This window comes from Spinacia oleracea, chromosome 3, assembly GCF_020520425.1.
Source record: "Spinacia oleracea cultivar Varoflay chromosome 3, BTI_SOV_V1, whole genome shotgun sequence".
Classification (NCBI taxonomy): Eukaryota; Viridiplantae; Streptophyta; class Magnoliopsida; order Caryophyllales; family Amaranthaceae; genus Spinacia; species Spinacia oleracea.
In genome coordinates this window covers 60,182,030-60,203,263 of record NC_079489.1, presented here as the reverse complement: position 1 = coordinate 60,203,263, position 21,234 = coordinate 60,182,030, and the positions used below count along the sequence as shown (strand labels likewise).

At 38.2% G+C, this 21,234-nt stretch overlaps 1 long non-coding RNA gene across 6 annotated transcripts; it reads right to left on the bottom strand.

The window, feature by feature from the left end:
• Positions 1-1,840: 1,840 nt before the first annotated feature.
• On the bottom strand, positions 1,841-20,845 carry LOC110799019 (uncharacterized). Of its 6 annotated transcripts, none has more exons than XR_008930542.1 (7): positions 20,120-20,739; positions 18,497-18,915; positions 4,042-4,197; positions 3,815-3,945; positions 3,631-3,711; positions 3,115-3,309; positions 1,841-2,649 (listed from the first exon to the last, which is right to left on the bottom strand). It is a non-coding gene; the product is annotated as an uncharacterized lncRNA (long non-coding RNA). The 6 variants fall into 6 exon arrangements; XR_008930543.1 differs by having other exon boundaries at positions 3,193-3,309; XR_002536276.2 differs by lacking the exon at positions 3,115-3,309 and having other exon boundaries at positions 18,497-18,586; positions 18,811-18,915; positions 20,120-20,738.
• Positions 20,846-21,234: the final 389 nt, after the last annotated feature.

Below are 21,234 nucleotides of genomic sequence, written 5' to 3'. Positions count from 1 at the left end.
AGAGTAAGTGTAAAAGTTTGGAAAAATATGTGAATTTTCGTGTCAAGTTTGGGGACGAAACTTCTTTTAAGAGGAGTAGATTGTAATCCCCCGTAATTTTATACATTTTGCTTATATATTTTAACGTATATTAATATATTTAAATATAATTTGCGGATTTTAGAAATGCAAATGTAATTAAAATTTAATGATTTTATTACATTTTGAATATTTTAATGATTTATGAAATCAAAATTTAATTTTGAATTTTACGTTAAAACGGAATTCGGATTTTGAAATCACGTTCGATTGAAATTAGAAAACAATCCTAACCATTTTGGATTCATCAACCTAAATCCTACTCCTAGCCCAATTGGGCAAAGCCCAAACCAATAAACCAACACAATACTCCCTCCCCCTTTTCCCTAATCCACGTGAAACCAGAAAGAAAGAAAAAAAAAAAAAGCAAACCCTCCTCCCTCCAACCTCACGCACACAAGCAGCAGCAACTCTCTCTCTCTAAGCCGTGTCCTCTCCTCCGCCTTGCTCTCCACGGCGCCGTCCCAGCCGCCGACCACCACGAGCACGGTAACCTTCGGCTCCTCCTCTTTCGATTCTCCTTCTTTTCTACCTCTATTTTCGTTCTCCTCTTAACTCTTCTCGATTGTCGCGAAGCTGCACCGCGACCCAGGACAGCCACCACCGTCCGCCGGTCAAGCCTTGCCGCGAGCCACCATCTGTCAGCCGGCCAAACTCCTCTCTCCTCTTTAATTCTTGGTTATTTCTTAAACCCTAAGTAACTAATTATTTTAATTAATTATAGTTGTTAATTTAAATTATGTTATTGATATTAAATTTATAATTTTTATGGTTTGAACATGATTTTCAGATTTAGGTTGAGATTATAAACGAATTAATTTCAATTTTGGTTGATTGAATTATAAGTTAGGGCTTATTCATGATTTATTAATTTGAATTATCACTACGCCAAAAAATGCCTTTTATAGCGCTTAATATGGCCTTTTACAGCGCTTCATGAAGCGCTGTTGATGGCTTCGCTATTAAAGGTAAAAAGCACTTTTAATAGCGCTTGTCAAAAGCGCTATAAAATGTACTGTTAGGATAATTCAATTATTTCATTTACAACACATTATAAGCGCTATTAAATGTGTGCTGTTAAAGATTTTACCGCCAACTTTTAAATTATTTTACAATAGCAAACGTATATGAAGCGCTATTAAAGTAATTTTTCAAATTTCTTTTTCATAATTTCACTGGCTGCAATATATAACATTTTATGACACAAAATAACTAAACATATTTCAAAATACCAAAAATGCCATATATTGATGAGTAGTAAATAGTTGACCATTAATTTCCAAACGTCAATGAATTTTGCAACACTCTAATAAAAATGATTACATAAATATGTTCTAAAATAAAATTACAAATAATGTACACAAGATATATCAATCACTAGAGTTATTTTTTTGTTCCTTCAACGTAACCCAGAGATACTGAGTGTAAGAGCAACTCCAATAAGTCCATAGTCCAACACTTCAACCACCAACCAAGTGAAAAGTAAATGCAACAAGAACACTCCAACAGACATGTATGCTAAAGGGTTGACAATAGATGAGCTTGGAGGAACCTCGGAGCATCAATTGTGGCTTACTCTTAGCCCACTCTTAAAGAGAGAGAAAATTTAAGAGTTACCTCTTAAAAAATAAGAGCTAACTCTTAACTACCTCTTATTTAGAGGTTGATTGTGACTTCCTCTAAATAAGAGGTAGCTCTTAAAAATAAGAGTGGGGTGAGGTGGAAGAATTTGATGTATTTTGGTTGCATTTTATAATAAAAATAAAATTAAAAATATTAAAAATAAAATTAAAAATATTAAAAAACTATATAAGATGTAGTGTTTAAGAGATAGTCTATTTCTTGGTGTTTTTGGTAACTAACTCTTGTTAAGAGGGGGTGATGAGGTGTACAAGGAGAGATACTAAGAGGGGGCAAATTAAGAGTGAGCCTACAATTGATGCTCTCATGTCACTAGCTAGAATAAGAACCAACAAAGGGAGATTAGTCAGCTGCTGCTGCTGCTGACAGAAGCTTACTGCTGCTGACTATATACTGCTGCTGTGTGGGGTAGAGCTATATTAGCGGATGTGCTTGAAGTTTTTGGTGTCTAAGCTAGAATATCCTCTACGAGCATGCTTTTGATGATATAAATTCCCCTCTGCAGTCTTCTTCGCGGCTGCACTCTTCTCCTACAACAACAACAACAACAACAACAACAAAGCCTTCGTCCAAAATGTTTTGGGGTCGGCTAACATGAATCGACATAGGAGATCGTAATTAACTCACTGTGACCAATCAAACATGACCAATCAAACAAGAAAGGAGCCGGAAGTTAAAAGACTGAACAAGGAAAAGGGAGAAAGTGAAATTAATGAAAGTAAAATAAGATGAAATTATATATAGGTGAAAGTTGTGAAAGGAAGCTCTAATTCAAGCTTCTCTGATAGACTGACTTTCTAAAAATCACATTTAGCTAATCCATTCAGGGGCTAAACAGCATTTACCTTTACCTATGGGATGATCAGTTGTTGTTTGGTGCAATGCAACTTCTAATAGCCGAATAGCTTCAGTCACATCTCACATCTCAACCTGCATGTACAACAAATTATATCCTGATAACATCCTCCACTATTTTGGTAATGACAGTCTATTTAGGAAGAGGGGTACTAAATGCAGGTTAGATTTTCCCTAAATGCAGGACAACTTAATTTTATTTTAGTTTTATTAGACCTAAACTGCCCTTGTTTTAATTTCGATAAAAAAAACTTGTTAAAAAAACTACTTAATCACTTAATTATAACCATTCTCTTCACTCAAAAAATAAAATAAAAAATATAACCATTCTCAAAGTGTTTAACTTTCATCTGACTGATACGATGTAAAATAAGATGAATTGCCTTATGATGATTATTTTACATTGCAGTTATTATTCAAATTGTATCCTTTTTCGCTTATTCCATAATTGTTATTGGTGCTCCGTAATAAAAACATCAGCTTGTATTACCGACAACAACAATAATAATCATAATTAAAGAGCTGGTTGAATTTCCGAACCAATTAAACAACCGGAGTGAAATTCCGGAATCCGTGATAAACCTCTGGAAATATTGTCCAAAGCCCTTCACCACCTACCGGAAATATTTTCCGGAACTAGTCACCACTCTCCGTAAGAGCCACCCGAAACTCTTGGCCACTTGCTGGAAGTATTTTCCGGAACTCTTCCCTTCATTTTATTCAAATACAAAGAATCTGCGATGTAACGAAGGCATTGATGGAAAAAGAGATATTTATACATGCCCAATGGATTTCCAATTTGCCATGATTAATTTCTTTACTGTATAATTAGTAATCTCCATGAAAATAGCCAACAAGTTTTGCAGTGGGAAGCTAATAAACTGCTAAGCACTGAAACAGTTCATTAACACATAAACGAGAGGGAAGCTAATAAGAAAATGGTATTTTGGTCTTTTGGGCTCCTACTTTCATTAAGTTAATCTGCATTTAGGATATTTTGTACTGCATTTAGTACCTGTGATTTAGGAAATACTTAATATTAAGTTATTAACTGACCCATTCAGAGAAATGCATCCGTGCCAATGCTTCACTAAGTCGTATTAAACTCTCCAGCTGCCTAGGTGTTGCAATTATAACCTGTTCATAATTGAAATACATGGATCATATAAGCACCACTTTTATACTTCCACAATATAGGTATAATCTTTAACATTGTATCTGGGTTTTTGCAGTTGTATACCTTCTTACTACTTCCTAGAAAGTTTCCTCTTCTTCTAATCTTAGCTGCCTAAAATTCGGTACTACAGAATACCTCTTCAGTTTTGTTCCAATAATTTGATCAACCTGCTGTTATCACCTTTCTTTAACAACCTGTAAAAGATCAAGTTTCCATTAGTTCAAAATGTCAGAATAAATTTTGGCATAACTATAAACATGCCCTTCGTAGCTCATGAACATGCAACATACTGCAGAACCATTTGTTCCCTCGCGTGTTGCTTGCTCCTGGTGCGATTCAAAGCCAGCATTCTCCAGCTTGCTCCACCGTCCCCCACAAAAGAAGATGCCAAAATTTGATCGCTTTTAGCCTTTGTTTGATCTGCATCTTTGGGATTGCCAATTCCACTGTCCCACAGAAAAGGATTCAATTCTTTGCGGTTTACTTTTTCCTTATGATGAAAAACAAGATTTTACTAGCTCTGTGTATGTGGATAATACTCCAAAAGTATAGAGTTATAGAGCACTAGCTAGATACATTATACAGAATTCAAGTTTTCATGATGCAACATCTAATTCATTGAAACAGAGGACAATAGAGGGGTTAAGGTGAAAAACAAACTCATTTACTTATAAACCAAAACACATTGACCCTGTAGTAGTCTGCTACAGAGTACTAGTTAAAATATCAAAATAAAAAATTTGTTCCAAATTGTTTCCAGAGTCCGTATAATTTGGAATTGACATCAACTAGAATAAATTCCCAATAGGTATGAAGGCTTTAAAATATTGATATGTGATTCAATCCCTTCTACATTACATTTTCTGCTAGAACCAATTTTCTTATGCCTAACATAGGATTCCACCCAACTAATTTTTATCAATAGCATATTAAAGAAGAACATTCCAACGGATCAATGAGGCTAAACTTTACAAATCTTAGCAATACCCCAATCAAAGTCGAATACTCCGTATTTCACAAAATACCAACAATATTATTTAGGTACTCTGTAATACACAATACAATATATGTACTCCGTATTAGGATATCACTATAGTTCCACACATTTCTTAGCAATATATGACCAACTTTGTTCTAATATACTTTGTACAATTAATAAACAGTAACATAATAAGTGAAGTAAAAGTAAAAACCAAATTAAAAGCACAATCTGAACAGTTCCAATAATACTACATAACAAAAGACCCATAAGCTTAACACGAACAGTGAACGTAAGGCGAATAGCCCGAGAAATTCGACGAGACTCCTTAGTATACGAACTAGTTCCCAACTGGGATGCAATGGGAGAGATGATTGATTACCACCGCAAATACAGTCAAATAGAATGCTGAATAAGTGAACAAAGAAATAAACAATTGAAAGATTCAACTATGAAATTCATGAATGCAAAGTATACCCCATCAAATAGAGAAAGAAAAATACATAAATTAATGACCAAGATAACAAAATTTCATCGCAGCAACATATTCAATTCAGAAAAAGAGCTACTGTGAGGGGGTCGAAACAGCACGAGGCTAATGCGTGACCTCGTCCCTCGTGGGTGTGACGATTCTTTTTATTCAATCAAGTGTAATTGGATTTCCTGTGAGTTTACACCCAATTGACTAGTAATATAGGAGTCGCCATTCAGTTTTTAACGACAATGAGAAAAACTGACAAAACCCGGTTATCGTGACATAAAGGGAGTGCAATTATGTTTGACCACGACAGCCGTAGGTTCCCTTGTGATCCCTGGTGTGGGGATCTCTCAACATACACCCGCAAGGTAGAGATTGAGGGTTTGGGGGACTGTAACTACCGAGAGGAGTACTCGCTCGTCGATAACTCCAGAGGCAGGATATCCTTACTAGCTCAGCATAAATAATTGAAGGGACATGCGTTAACTATTAAACTAATCTGAGTTGATTTTAGCAATATGCAACATATAATACTAGATCGATCGCGATTATCTGATTTAGATTGCATTAAGGGACCTAGCATGATAATCCAATTTCCCAAAAATATTATATTTATTAAGCGTGATAGAACAATCAGGTTTAATTAGTTTAATAGTTCATAAAAAGGGCGAGGAAAGCAATTAAATCATAGAAAAGGGACACATTACGACGCACCCTTGAGAGGTGCGTCACGGTTCTCAGAAAACTAACCACTTTGACTTTGCTATTTCTCCTTTTTATTTAACGAATCTCAAATTATGGGACAGGATACGTTCTGTTCGATTTATTGATCGATTGCGACAGAACGCGTGAACAATTTCGCAGCGTGAGGCTTAGGCTAGGGGTTGGAGTCAATACTCAGAATATGAATTGTGTGTTGTGATTTCACGTCGAACTTGGGCTATATTTATAGAAAAGAGTTTGTGGAAAGATAGAATTGCAGAGGTCTAATCCACAAAGAATTAGGAAAAAAACACGTACCCAGGTAATTCCAGCGCCCAGGCCTGGGCGCCGAAGATTTCGTCGCCCAGAGCCAGGCGTTGAAAATAGGGTCTGGGCCGTTTTCTTAGTCAGATTCGGATTCCTGAAATCCGTAGTGTTTGAGACTTAATCGAGTCTCTTAGTGCGTATCAATTTCATGACGGAATGCGTCTGGGCCCGTTACGAACTCTAGGCTCGTTAGGATTTTAATTAATACGTAACTCTTATTTCCGAATCATATTAGGAATAGCATTCTCGCAGTTTTCTATCTCATTTAGGATTTATGTTGGAGTGCAACACCTAATTCTGACAGGTTTCTATCTTTTATGACTTGCCACTTTTAGAAGCTATCCTTTACGGCAGTTACTATTTTTAGCAGGTTTCCATAAAAAGCAGGTTTCTATAAATAGCAGTTTTCGGGTGAAACGAGAAGGGTGATTGAGATTCTTTATTTTATAGGAGATGCGTTGTCAAGTGGAGATTTATGTTTTCATCATCGAACCTTTCCCTTTCGGGAATGGGGACAAAAGTAGGCGTCTACAGTTAGCCCCCACTTTGACTGAGTCTTGGAGTAAGACGATGGTCAAAGTATTAGACGGAGTGCGTCACACAAGCCATGGTGACCTGTTTTTTGCGAGGGTCTCACGAGCCCCCGAGTGATAACATTTGACTTAAGGGTCATCACTTTGAAGTGTCGACATATCCCTCACGTGTCATTGGGATTTGTCAACTGATAGTATAGATACTTCCTCACTTTGTCATTGGAAGGATCTAAAGGTGCGTAGAAACTCCCTCACTTTGTCATTGGGAGTAGCTACAGATGTTTTCGAAATCAAAGCTGTAAAGTGTAATTGGGCCTGGCCAAGCCCAATCACGAGGTAAAAATGTTTTTAAAGATTCTCATTTTCAGGGTTAGCTAAACGAGAAAAACCCCCTTGTTTTTATGGGACGTAAAACGAAGGAAAATCCAGCACATCGTTCTTTTTTGGAAAAAACGGAAAACCAATCTTTTAAATTTTGGAAAAGGGAAACTACTCACATCGCTTTTTTGGAAAAAACGGAAAACCAAAAGCTACTCACATCGTTCTTTTTTTGGAAAAAACGGAAAACCAAAAGCTACTCACGTCGTTTTTGGGAAAAACGGAAAATCAATCCTTTAATTTTTGAAAAAGGGAAAGCTACTCACATCGCTTTTTTTTTGGGAAAACGGAAAACCAAAAGCTACTCACATCGTTTTTGGGAAAAACGGAAAACCAAAAAAGTTATCGCTGCAGCGACTAAGGACCTGCGCGGTTAGTGACGCAGACCCCGCCGGCTAAAGATGGCGAGCCTGTCCGCTAAGGGTGGACACCCCGTCCGATAGAAGTGGACGAATCTGTTTTGAAATTTGTTTGAAAATAAGGACCTACGCGGTTCGTGACGTAGACCCCGCCGGCTGAAGATGGCGAGCCTGTTTTTTTTTTTTTTTTTTGAAGATTTTTATTTTTCGAAAACTGAGGATCTGCGCGGCTAGTGACGCAGACCCCGCCCACTGAAGGTGAGCGAGTCCTGTCCTGCTGAGGGTGGACGTCCCTGAATTCGTTTTTCTATTTGGAACTCGCGCGGTTCGTGGCGCGATCTTGCCCGATTGAGGTGGGCAAGTCCCTATTTCATTTGTTCTTGTGATTTCTTTGAGAATTTATTTTCTTATTCATTCTCGCAGGAGCGAATTCTTTCGAGGGATGCTCGAATTTAGTTGCAACCTGAATGTGGGTTGACAACGGCTTAAACGGACCATTGTCTTGTGGTCATCTTCTTTCATGGTTTTGAGCTAGTCTTTATGGCTCAATTTTTCCATTACCTGGGTCCTTGATTAGGGGACTATGTATAAGTATCAACGGCGACCTTTGTCTTGAGGTCGTAATCCGGTTTTATCTTTTGAGGTTATCCAAACACGGGACTTCGTACAGTGTAGTCTGGGAATATTGTTTTAACTTTTCACACTTTCTTTTGAATATATATTTTCTTTCGAGCCACCAAGCACTCGTGCTTGGCGGTAAATTCTTGTCAAAGAGGTTCTTTGGGGATACGCATTTTGTAATGTCCTTGATTGTGTTTGGGATCGTGCTCGTAAGTGCGAGCGATCTTCGTAGTGGTGTGCTACTCTTGACAAAGTCGTGAGGTGCGACTTTCAGTAAGGAAATCGGCAATTTTCGAGTCGAATGGATGCGGCAGGGCCAAATAAAGTTAGGGCCTTTTTTGAGCCTGGGTTCATTTTCGGCGCCCAGGCCTGGGCGTTGAAATAATTCACGCCCAGGTGGGGCGTTGAAAGTGTTGTTTGGGCTGGTCTTTTGATGACACAGTCGGCCTTTTGTTCATTCGTCTATTTCACTTGGAAGTTCTATGTATTCTCTTCTCTTTTGTTTTTTCTTTATTTTTAGAACGTGATGATTTTCTTGAGAAGTCGTAGCCAATTGGTGGACTACGGTGCTTGTCGCTTTGGGGCGATTATTTTAAGGAACTGTTGCTCTTTAAGGCGTACAGTTATTGCAACAGTTGGGCGAGTCTATATGGCCCGAGGAACATACCTTGAGGCGTAAGACTTTGATCGCTCTTGTATATATTTTTTTCTTTTGAATGCGTTCGTGAATGATGACATGTATGTGCGAACGAGTGTTCATAGAATGGCCGTTGTGTGCGGTCCATTAATCAGTTTGCTTGAATCATTTTTTTTGAGCAATGACTGATTGTGAATAGTTTTCTTAGAAGCTTGATAGGGTTCAGGCCCATTCATGAAGTGGGCTCAAACATCGTGCCCTTTCGATTGTTCAAACATTTGCTTCGAGACCTTTTTTTTATTATGGTTGTTTCGTAGCTTGGAGCCCCCAAGTATGCATGTTGGGATGCTTTCTTTTGGCGTACGATTTTGTAGGTTCTTTTGAGAAAGATGCCTTGGGGTTCCGCTCGTGTAGGTGCGAGCTATCCCTTCCGTGGTAAGTAATATTTGGCTACCTTTTAATCCGTAATGTAGAAGTCGTGTGGCTTGCATTTTGAATTTGGGCGACAAGTAGTTTTTGCCCCTTTTACACGTGCTCTTGGTCGTGCTTACATTAGTGCAATATGCCTTACTCTCCTTTTTTAGACTTGTACCGTGGGATGGTTGAACTTATGGTGCGACGTAGGCTTGTGTGGCCTAACAACGTGTCTTAGAACATTCCTCCAGGTGTTGGGATTTATTTTTTGCATTGGAGTACTTCATCACGCCTGGTTCAGGTGCTCGAACAAGTGTAGCACCTTCTGCGTGGGTTTGCACGGCTTATTACTTCGTTCAATGCGAGGATTCATAGGTGTTTCTTTCTTATTTTTATATCTGGGCAAAACATGGCTAGCAGAAAGATTCAGCGCCCAGGCTGGGGCGTTAAAGATATCGGCGCCCAGCTCTGGGCGTTGAAAATGATTTCTGGGCAGAACTTTGACAGTATTTTTTCTTTCGCTTTTGCTTTGGAACGATGTAGACTGTGTAACGGGCGCTTTATAGGGCGAGCGTTATGTGCAGTGGTTTGATCGGAGTTTTGGTGACTCGCGATTTTCAGTTACCCTTGTTAGTGGGGTGACTTTATATATTCTAAGTAGTGCTTAGAATTTGGGAGGGGTTTTATCCATTCTAAGGTTCGTTTTGCACGATTAAAGCTTAGAATTGAGCCCCTATGACATATGTATAGCATTAGCGTCGAGAATTTGCGATAAAATCGTCATTTCGACCATTTTTAGAGTGTTTTTCTCAAGCCCCCAATTGTAGCTACGGGATTGGCTTGGTGCTATAATGCTTTGCATACGTCTTTATGCATTCATGGTGACATGGATCATGAATAGTTTGAACCAGACCTCGTTTAGTGCGAGGTACGTTCGAGTAGTGACCTGCTACTTCTCTTGTAAATGTCGTATTATGCGACATCGCCATGGTCAAGGTAGTAACATGTGGAAGTGTGCCTTGACCAAAAGTTAGTTGCATTTCTTTACCCATAATCATATTTAGAAATCTTTTTGACTCACTTGCAACATCGGGATAAACGCATACTTAAATTAAACCAACGACTCTTTATTATGTTCGAAGAAGTCTTTGAAAATTATTTGGAAGTTATTAAAAATCCGAATCCTACTGTGTACAATCCGAGGTGTCCTAAGCAAGTTGATTTATAGAAGGGTTCGTACAGGATCACATGAGTGAATCAAAATACTGTTACGATTTTTGGAATGTTGTCTAAGGATTTGCTGGAAGCCAGGGTGCAGGCGTCAAGATATTACTTGTGCCCGTTTGGCATATGCTTTGGGCTTTTAGGGCCATCTTTTCTAGAATTGCAGGAATATAAACCGTTTTCAAATTGACTTAGATTTACTTGGTGTATGTCTGTACAAAAGGTCAAGGTATATTTAGTTCTTTCCCTAGCTCTTTCATTTCAATTTTTAGCCCCCAATTGCTATTATGTCTTCCCATTAAGGATGCTTTCAGATTTCGATTTTAGATGCCCGTGTCATATGTCTGAGTAGGGTGAGCCTTGGTTAAGTGCCAAGTCCTATTCACAATGTCTGTTTCTTTTTTTTTCAAAGGGGATTAGCAAGCATTTGAATTACCATGAACGGGTGCCCTGAGTTCGAAGAAACGATGGGGCGATGCCGTAGAACAATTCTCTTTATTGAAAGCTTACTGCCTTTACTACTTGTTGGCGATTATGACTGTGTCTAGTGGTGAAAGGAGGTCTTCAAGCGAACGAGTATGTCTGGTGGTGAAAGAAAGTCTTTAAGTGAGTTAGTTCGCTTTAGGGAGGGTCAAGTCGAGTATTTTAGGGGTCATGGACGCTTGCGCTAGCCCCCATTCAATTGAGGCAAAGCGGTCTTTTGAGTCTTGGCTAAGTGCCTAGGAGTGTGAGTGCTCCTTCTGGCAAGGGTACGTGCCCTTATTATTTTTCGATGTATGCTCGTTTTGGCATCTTGGTGACTTGGATTCTTCCTTTGATTTAAATTTTTCTTTCGACTTGGATTGCAAGTAATTAAATTTCAATAAGGGACTTCTATTTTTTATTCTTGTTTTTCTATAGGCTTTAATATTTTTGCAAATTGGTTGGACCGAATCATGGATTGCCTACGTATCCGCCTTAAATAGATTTAATTTGGAATCAGGTCTTGCGTAGTTCTTAGCCTAGAAAATGGTTTCTTAGAATGCCGATTTTAAACAAGTATGTTCCGAGGTGGAAACATATTATTTGAAATGGTAGAATAAGTGAAGTTTATTATTATTTAAATCTGCTGCCAAAAATTTGTTTTATATTTTTTTTGAGTACATGTATTTTTTGGTGGTACGTATACGTGTTGTACCCCTCCAAGTGTTTGTTATTTTTCCGTGCATGTGCGGATAAAATGACGAGCACTTCTGGACAAAATTTTAGCAAGCAGAGAGATTCAGCGCCCAGGCTGGGGCGTCAAAGTTTTCGGCGCCCAGCTGTGGGCGCTAAAAATTATTTCTGGGCGGATCTTTTTTGGTGCGTTAAATGCTTCTTTTCCCTTTTTTAGACGAACTTTAAAGGCGCTTTGCAAAGTATTTTTTATTATTTATTATTTTTTGTACTTTTCATTTGTTTTCTTTTTTTATTCGTGACTCAAGACGGTTTGAAAGATGGGTTGAATGAGATAGGATAATTTGTATAAGTAAGCACGAGGATTATATTTGCTAGGACTCACAATTTGCAGCCTCAAGCTAGTGTCATGAGTTTACATCAACCAAGGCCAATGAGTAGCATGGGGACGGCTTAAGGGTATATCAACAGGATGTATCCACACAAGTTATATGGTCATTATGCTAATGGTGGTGTAAGAGCAGGTTTTGGAAATAATGGGTATGACGCACGTGTCAATGGTCGTACGTGGTTTGCAGTTGATAACAAGTTCAGAAACAAGAGTTGAAGTAATGGTTTCTTGGGTTATGGCAATGAGAACATGGATGGGTTAAATGAGCTGAACAGGGACCCCAGAGCGAAGGCGTCTAAGAGCATAAGGATTGGAAAGGGTAGACATCGTAGAATTTTATGATTTGGATTGGTTGACTCAATTCTTTTCCTTCGTTTACTTGGGTAAATTTCGTACTTTGGGAGGTACGGGCTAAGTATTTCATGGCTCGCTCTTTTCGCTCTCCCTTTTCTCTTTCTTTTTAAGTATTTCATGGCTTGCTCTTTTCGCTCTCCCTTTTCGCTCTCCCTTTTCTCTTTCTATTTTTTTCTTTTTGCTTGGGATTTCTCCCCAACATAAATCCTTCAAATTTTTTTTATTTGGGCTAAAAGGTAGATGGTTGTGGTCTTTGAGTCACGAGGCGAGACTGAGTGAGCCTCGTTTGGTAGGCCTATAGTGGACCTTTAATTTTAGTGGGCCTAGGGTGGACCTTTAGCTTTAGTAGGCCTAGGGTGGACCTTTTAAATTGTCTTACTTTGCAAGCGTATTTAGTCGTTTCTTAAAAGGTGCAAATAGCGTAGATTCAAAATGTTGTTTTTACCTTATTGAAATTCAACGAAAGAATTACATCGAAAATATTTTTGTTTCTTTTCAGACTCCAGTTTCTGGGATTTAATTGGAAGTCGTGATTTAGACTCAAACTTTCATTAATTTTCTGATTATAACCCGTGTATGAATACAAGGAGGTGGCCTAGACTCAAAATAATGACGCGGCGTAAGCCTATAACACTTGACCAAGCGACTCTCAGACTTGGTCTAATTGGACCATAATTTTCGTTGATTGACACTTTAGATTTTAACCCTTGGGTGTTCATTTGTCATGCGCCATTTTGCTTAATGTTGGCAAGGTAGTTAGTTGGGGAGATCGAATTTTCATTTTTGTAAGACTAGAATCATTAGTGCGGCTTCTCTCTTAGTGTGTATTGTTTTACCCCAATGGTAGCCTTATGGCATGCCGATTTGGGTATTTTCATGGTTTGTCATGTTGCATTCATGGAAAATCTTTGAGTCCGTACTTAGGAGCACTTCAAGGAGCGAGTGGCTCGAGAGGACTGTGATAGTCGTGACCCAATGTGATCATAAGCCTTGAGGCCATTAATTTTTTGCCAATGGTATTGATAGCTTAGGTTCACTTTGGGAGTTGTGCGACTATGGGGGAATGATTTTCAGAATGTGATTGTTTCCATTTTGCAAATACTATAATATATTCTTTTTATTGGTGAGAGAGAGTATTGAGGCCATAGACTCTTAGCAAGGGATGACAATTACATATGGGTGCTTAAATGTTAGGAAGGGAGACTCAATATGGTTTAACCTTTTAACTTGCAGAACGACACCAAGTATTAGGACCGATTCTATGGATAAGACAACTAAGACTTAGGATTTAGATTGTACTTCGGCATAACCTAGTCTAGACTCGGATTTATTTATTTTTTATTTGAACATTATTTTTCCTTGAAGACTTTATTCGAACATTATTTTTTTGAATACTTTGCCCATGTGACATTCAAGGTTTTTTAATTAGCATGCTCGGTTTTGGTGCCGAGCGTTGTCGTAGTAGGAGGCCTAACAACGACACAAAGAGTTATTTATTTTTATTTTTTAGTCGCTTTTACAATCGAGTGCTTTTTCATATGCCCTCGCAGCAATTTTTTTTGGAAAAGTTTTTTTTTTGCTACGTATTTTCTTCATGCGTGGGCACCGAGGCTGCTGTGCCTGACCAAAAGGCCAGGCAACAACTTCAGCGCCCAAAGAAGGGCGTGAGAAATATCGGCGCCCAGCCAGGGACGCATTATTTTTGCTACGTATTTTCTTCATGCGTGGGCACCGAGGCTGCTGTGCCTGACCAAAAGGCCAGGCAGCAACTTCAGCGCCCAAAGAAGGGCGTGAGAAATATCGGCGCCCAGCCAGGGGTGCTGAAAATGCGTCCCTGGCTGGTTCTTGTTTTCTGTTTGCGTCTACTTTTTTGTTTATGCGACTTTGATTTTGCGTGCTTGTCTAATAATGTCCTTTACGCGTTGTGCAGCGTTTGTGGGATTCGTTACAGGCCATCCCGAGCGTCGCTCATTTTTGTGGCGATCGTTCGGGTTTGCGGAACACGTATTTCGGTATAACTCTTTGGCAAATTGGTTTATGAATGTTTGGGCAATTTTTAGGGTCGTTGGTTTTTCTAGGATAGTTTGTCACACACAATCATATATTTCGCTACACATAACTAACATTCCATCATGAGGCAATAATAATATGTCATGTAGTTTATGATAGGCTTCTATGGGTAGTTATTTGCGCCTGGCTTGGTACCGCTTCTATCGCAGATCCAACACATGCCCCGGTCGAGGTAGTGTCTTCAACAGGCGAATTTCGTCCCAGAAGGCCAACTCGCAAGTGCAAGCCAAGGGGGCATGCAGGCGAGAGGGAGCTAATGAGCGAGCGATTGGGTTTGGGACGGGTGTACTACTAGCGAAAGTGCCGAGTGGACAACATTCGAAGCGTATGCACCCCCCGGTTGGCGATGGGTATCCTTAGCCCCAACTACCGAGATGAAACACCAAGGGAGCCAAGATTCGTTATGCGGTTCTGCCCGTTCACATTAATATGCTGATTTTCAGGTCGTCCCAACTTGATGGGGAAATAAACGCGGGGTAGGATCGTTTCACCCTTCGGCTATTTTGATTACCTACAAGCACGAGTATTTCCTTCACTATCCCCAGTGGAGTCGCCACTATGAGGGGGTCGAAAAAGCACGAGGCTAATGCGTGACCTCGTCCCTCGTTGGTGTGATGATTCGTTTTATTCAATCAAGTGTAATTGGATTTCCTGTGAGTTTACACCCAATTGACTAGTAATATAGGAGTCGCCATTCAGTTTTTAAAGACAATGAGAAAAACTGACAAAACCCGGTTATCGTGACATAAAGGGAGTGCAATTATGTTTGACCACGACGGCCGTAGGTTCCCTTGTGATCCCTGGTGTGGGGATCTCTCAACATACACCCGCAAGGTAGAGATTGAGGGTTCGGGGGACTGTAACTACCGAGAGGAGTACTCGCTCGTCGATAACTCCAGAGGCAGGATATCCTTACTAGCTCAGCATAAATAATTGAAGGGACATGCGTTAACTATTAAATTAATCTGAGTTGATTTTAGCAATATGCAACATATAATACTAGATCGATCGCGATTATCTGATTTAAATTGCATTAAGGGACCTAGAATGATAATCCAATTTCCCAAAAATATTATATTTATTAAGCGTGATACAAAAATCAGGTTTAATTAGTTTAACAGTTCATAAAAAGGTCGAGGAAAGCAATTAAATCATAGAAAAGGGACACATTACGACGCACCCTTGAGAGGTGCGTCACGGTTCTCAGAAAACTAACCACTTTGACTTTGCTATTTCTCCTTTTTATTTAACGAATCTCAAATTATGGGACAGGATACGTTCTGTTCGATTTATGGATCGATTGCGACAGAACGCGTGAACAATTTCGCAGCGTGAGGCTTAGGCTAGGGGTTGGAGTCAATACTCAGAATATGAATTGTGTGTTGTGATTTCACGTCGAACTTGGGCTATATTTATAGAAAAGAGTTTGTGGAAATATAGAATTGCAGAGCTCTAATCCACAAAGAATTAGGAAAAAACACGTACCCAGGTAATTCCAGCGCCTAGGCCTGGGCGCCGAAGATTTCGGCGCCCAGAGCCAGGTGTTGAAAATAGGGTCTGGGCCGTTTTCTTAGTCAGATTCGGATTCCTGAAATCCGTAGTGTTTGAGACTTAATCGAGTCTTTTATTGCGTATCAATTTCATGACGGAATGCGTCTGGGCCCGTTACAAACTCTAGGCTCGTTAGGATTTTAATTAATACGTAACTCTTATTTCCGAATCATATTAGGAATAGGATTCTCGCAGTTTTCTATCTCATTTAGGATTTATGTTGGAGTGCAACACCTAATTCTGACAGGTTTCTATTTTTTATGACTTGCCACTTTTAGAAGTTATCCTTTACGGTAGTTACTATTTTTAGCAGGTTTCCATAAATAGCAGGTTTCTATAAATAGCAGGTTTTGGGTGAAACGAGAAGGGTGATTGAGATTCGTTATTTTATAGGAGATGCGTTGTCAAGTGGAGATTTATGTTTTCATCTTCGAACCTTTCCCTTTCGGGAATGGGGACAAAAGTGGAGATTACTTTGAAATATTAATTTTGATTGTTTAAAGTATGAAATTCAAGGTTTTTATGATTATTAATCATGGTAGGTTGAGTATGGATTATTGAATTTGTTGTTTTGAGATACTAGGAACGTAGATTGACCTTGGTGAAGATTTTAAATGAATTTATATTGCTGAAAATTTAAAGTACGATGTTTGCAAAAAGTTTTCAACGAATTTCAATCACTAGTTCAATAATTATGATGCTAGGAAATCAAATGTTTAAGTTTTGATATTGGGGAAAGTTCTAAATATGTTTAGGATGCATTTAGAATGCTTTATTATGGTTGCCAATGATTAGAAATTGATTGGGATTACTTGTTGGTTGTTTTAGGCGGAGAATTCTCTTTAGGCGACTTTTGAAAGTGTTAAAGTGGCCTATCAGTTTGTTTACACAAGGTACGTACATACCTGTGTGCTTCGAATGTGTGCTAATTGTTGAAACCATGTTGAAATTGTTGATGAACTTGGTTATGTTGATATTGTTGATGAACTTAGTCAGGTTGAAATTTCATGTTTAATATTGTTGGATGGACATATTGAACCTATATTGCATTTTGAGAATTATAACATGTTAGTATGGATGATTGATGCAAACACGTTTAATTGGGAACACTAGATTACTTTGTATATATTGATTCAGATCGGTTGATGGTTGTTCCCTTTTAGCTTTTCACTACTTTATGAGGACCGAGGACCTTGTTTAGTAAGTTGAAACGTTATACCCATATAGAGGAGTTGATCAATATTAAAGGAAAGGTTGGATTTAATTGGAATGAGTCTTGTTTGATACCTTTGTGATCACTTACTTAATTCCAAGATAAAAAACAGTTGTGAATAAATGTGGATTGTATGACTTACGTGATTATTGAGTCATAACAGGGTTTCAATTTGTAAATCATGTAAAGTGAAACTGAGTAGCAATAGCTTTAGACTGTGCACGTCTGAAGTGACGGACAATCAGGAGTTGGGGTCATAGGTTGCCTATGACTTTTTCCGGGGCCGGATTGATCACCGGTTCTATTTTAGTCAAACGTTCCTCGATATCGCAGGTCGTTGGGGTTACGGAGTCGCGCCCGTACCTCGTCTTCCTTAGTGAAGGCTTCTAGTAGCAACTCGGTCCATTGACTATTTCAATTAAAACAATGTTAATGATACAAAGGTCTAGTTCAGTCAAGTATAGTCTTCAAGTCAATATGTTTTGGTTATCCTTACTTATGTTCATTAGTATCATGTTAGGATTGATCGTTTAATAGTATCATGTTAGGATTATTATTGTCTTAGTATGTAGTACTCAGCTTTGCTGATTACGTGCTTTGTTTGTGTGTGTTGATCATGGCTATGCCTTATTGATCCTGTGATGACCCATCTTTGGTGAGCAGTCACTAAGGATCAATAAGCGTTGCCCATCTACAGGTTTGAAGATGATGCATCATTGGGATCGGGATTAGAGAGCTTGTATTTAGATTTGTTTGGTTAAGTGATTTGGTTTGTAAATTTGGATTTGAAATTTGTCGTACTATTCGTATTTCCTTATTTTCGTTAATTGGTTTTTGGACTTAATATGTAATCGATTATTTATGAACCTAAAAGTTAGTTTTATGTTTTCCGCTGCAAAATTCTGAATAAGCCGTTACGTTTTCACACGGGCGATAATACTTTGATAATTCTCTATAGTTATATTTATAAAAGGGTTATCTTAGAAAAAGGGAATTGTCGGGGTGTTACAACATAATTAACCAGGTCGTGCCGTTTCTACTAAATTCGAGACATTTAATAATTTAAAAAGTGGGTGGTGTTAATATTAAGACAGATAGAACCAATTGCATCAAAATACTATAGTAGATAATTACAAAATAGTAATAGACAAAGAAAAATGCCAAATATACGCTACAAATAAAACAATTACCTAAACAGGCACAAGAAGGTAGCTTGACAATCCACCATAATTAGAGTAAAAAAAATTACGGACTGATACTTGTAAGCAAAATTTGAGTTTTTAAACTCCCACGATCACCCCTAGTGCCGATAAGTTCAGAAATGGAGGTAATGTAAGAAATCAAACCAAGAGAGCTTACTAAAATACAGGAATGGCAGCCGCTGACAACAACTATGAAACCTTTTAAAGACATGTATAGGAAAGAAGACCAATGCTTTGATTCGTTGTCCTGGTCATGAAAGAAACACCATCTCAATCAGCATAAGCTACCCAGTAGAATTGAAGGAAAGAAAGAAAGCTCGAGGTTCTGTTCTAATACACACTCGGGTTCCAGAACCTTATTTTTTAAATCTTGGGAACTAATCTACAAGAAACAATCCATACCAGCAATCACGCAAGAGTAGATTGAGAAAATATGCTAGTTAATTAAAGAAAACACAAATTACACAAAACCTGAAAAGCAAGACACTTCTTCTCAATTAGGCACTGAGCTGATCATATCGATTACTGAAGAAATGTTGCGGAGAAGATAAGCCGCCATGTTTGTTTTAGCCAAAACTGTCCACCACCCAGTTCAATATAATAAAAATCAGAATTGCTCGAATATTCGGGAGGGAGGTGACAAAAAAATGGTACATAAACAGCCGACAAACAAGTTCAATCCAACATCAAAAATATCTAGCACTTTAGCAGACCATAAATATTGATCCTCATAGAAAACCATCTCAGTTGTTCTTCAAATAAATTGAGGATCTAACACAAGGTCATTATGAAATTATATGACTATTTCTCTTCCAAAGATGCCATCTTTACTTGATAAGAGGAAACTTATATGAAATCCTTATCCACGCAAAACGGTTACAAATGAAAATCTGTCAGTATCATTCAGTTAAACTGAAGCACCAGCAAGGATTCTCAATGACTACAACACCAAAAGACTGATTAAAAGTAATAAGCAGGACTGCTGCCTCAATAGCTAATTTCGCAAACCAAAATGCTAACACAATGCCACTGCTGATTCTGGATCTTCCACTGGCCGTAATGAAGGTACTATATGAGCCTCACTCAGAAATAATGGTATGGTGATTTAGAGTAAAATTTTAGCCTCTTTTTTAATAGCAAAGCAGTTCATTTTTGTATATCATTCTCTATAAGAAATACAACTTCTGTGTTACTTTTTCTTTTGAAGGAATAATGTAGCCATGTAGGGAGAATTATACAATTTACAAATCAACTGTAACTGTAACTGTTAATCGCTACTCCAAAAGAAGAAGAAAAAAAAACTAAAGTTGCAAGCTAAACCAATATTTTCTTTAAAACTTCCAAAGTATCTGTCAACAAACACCATCAACTTTTTATTATTTCAGACCCAATTCAAGCAGTAATATAATTTCCCCTGTTTGTTTATCTTATACAACTTTAATTTTTTTCTTTTTTCACTTAATCAAGTATAATTATGATAACTATCCAAAGAAAACCAAGAATTTCTCCCCCACTTTGTTCAGTTACTTAAGGAGAATTGTGGGAAACAATTAAACAAACAATCCAACAAAACCAGAATTATCTGATTAATTGGAGGAGTACCCACTATATGATAATTATCAGGGTATTAAATTCAAACCAAAATTATACAAAACCAATCAAAATAAGAACATTGACATAGAAGAATCATTTAGGTAAACAGAAACAACGAATTAAAAAATAAGAGAAAGAACAACTTAAAATAAATAACATGAACAGAGGAATTAATGTCGAAGCTTACAGATTTTGAAGAGTAAACCTTCAATTTCGTATAAACTTGACAAAATAACAAGCTCCAATTATATCAGCTTCAATCCTCTTTCTGTCTTGCTTTTCGTATGCAGAGAAGCCTGATGAATTGAAAAAACCTGGTTATTTAGGGTTTAGGAAGAAGATGGGATATTTATGAAGGGGCTAATTTAGGATTTCTGCGAATTCCGTGTGTTTTGAAGAATTGTGATGGTTGTTTCTCAAAACTTGTGAAATGAGGAACCCTAGATCAATGAAAGTATGAGAAAGAAGAGTTTGAGATAGAGGGAAACCAGATGTAACGTATTGATGCCGAATTCAAGACAGAGGAGTACGGAGGCTGACGAAACGCCTTGATCAGAGAAATAAAAACCGAGGACAAATCTAATGGGTGTTCTTGATGTTCAAAGGTATTATACCTGGATAGATTGGGTAAATGGAGCGAATACGAAGAAGAAAAGTAGGAACAAAGGATCAGTTGAGCTACCAAGCCATAGGAGAGGAGATGAGTTTACCAGAAAGGGGGAAAGGGCAAACACACTTCCTAATCTAAGAAGAGGCGTGTAGATGGATACGAGCAGGAGGGTAAGGGCACACTCCGTAAAATCGAAGGATAACAAACTATATATAAAAGTAACACATTGACTAAATTTTAATTATTATAAATGTATAGCCTCAAAGAGAGAGGTATTTACAAAAGATGGGATACAAGGTAATAGGTGCAAAAGAATATTACTCTGGGAGTTAGACCATACAACAAGAAAGATGGAGCAGGGAAATTCATCTTAAGAATATTACTCTGAGAGTTAGACCATACAACAAGAAAGATGGAGCAGGGAAATTCATCTTAAGTACTCCCTCCTTCCCTAATTGTTTCCCCCAAGCCATTTTTTGCTTTGTTCATTTTTGGTTAGAGTGAAATTGAGAAGAGATAAAAGTGGTGGAACCGTGGAACCATATGTATTTTTGTGAGAGCAAAATTGTGTTCCCCATGCTCATTTTTAGTATTTGGGCAATCTTTTGGGTACGGACCAAAACGGCATATGAGGCGAACAAAAAGGGACGGAGGGAGTAGTTATAAAGGAGACACAAGCGATGGAAGCATCT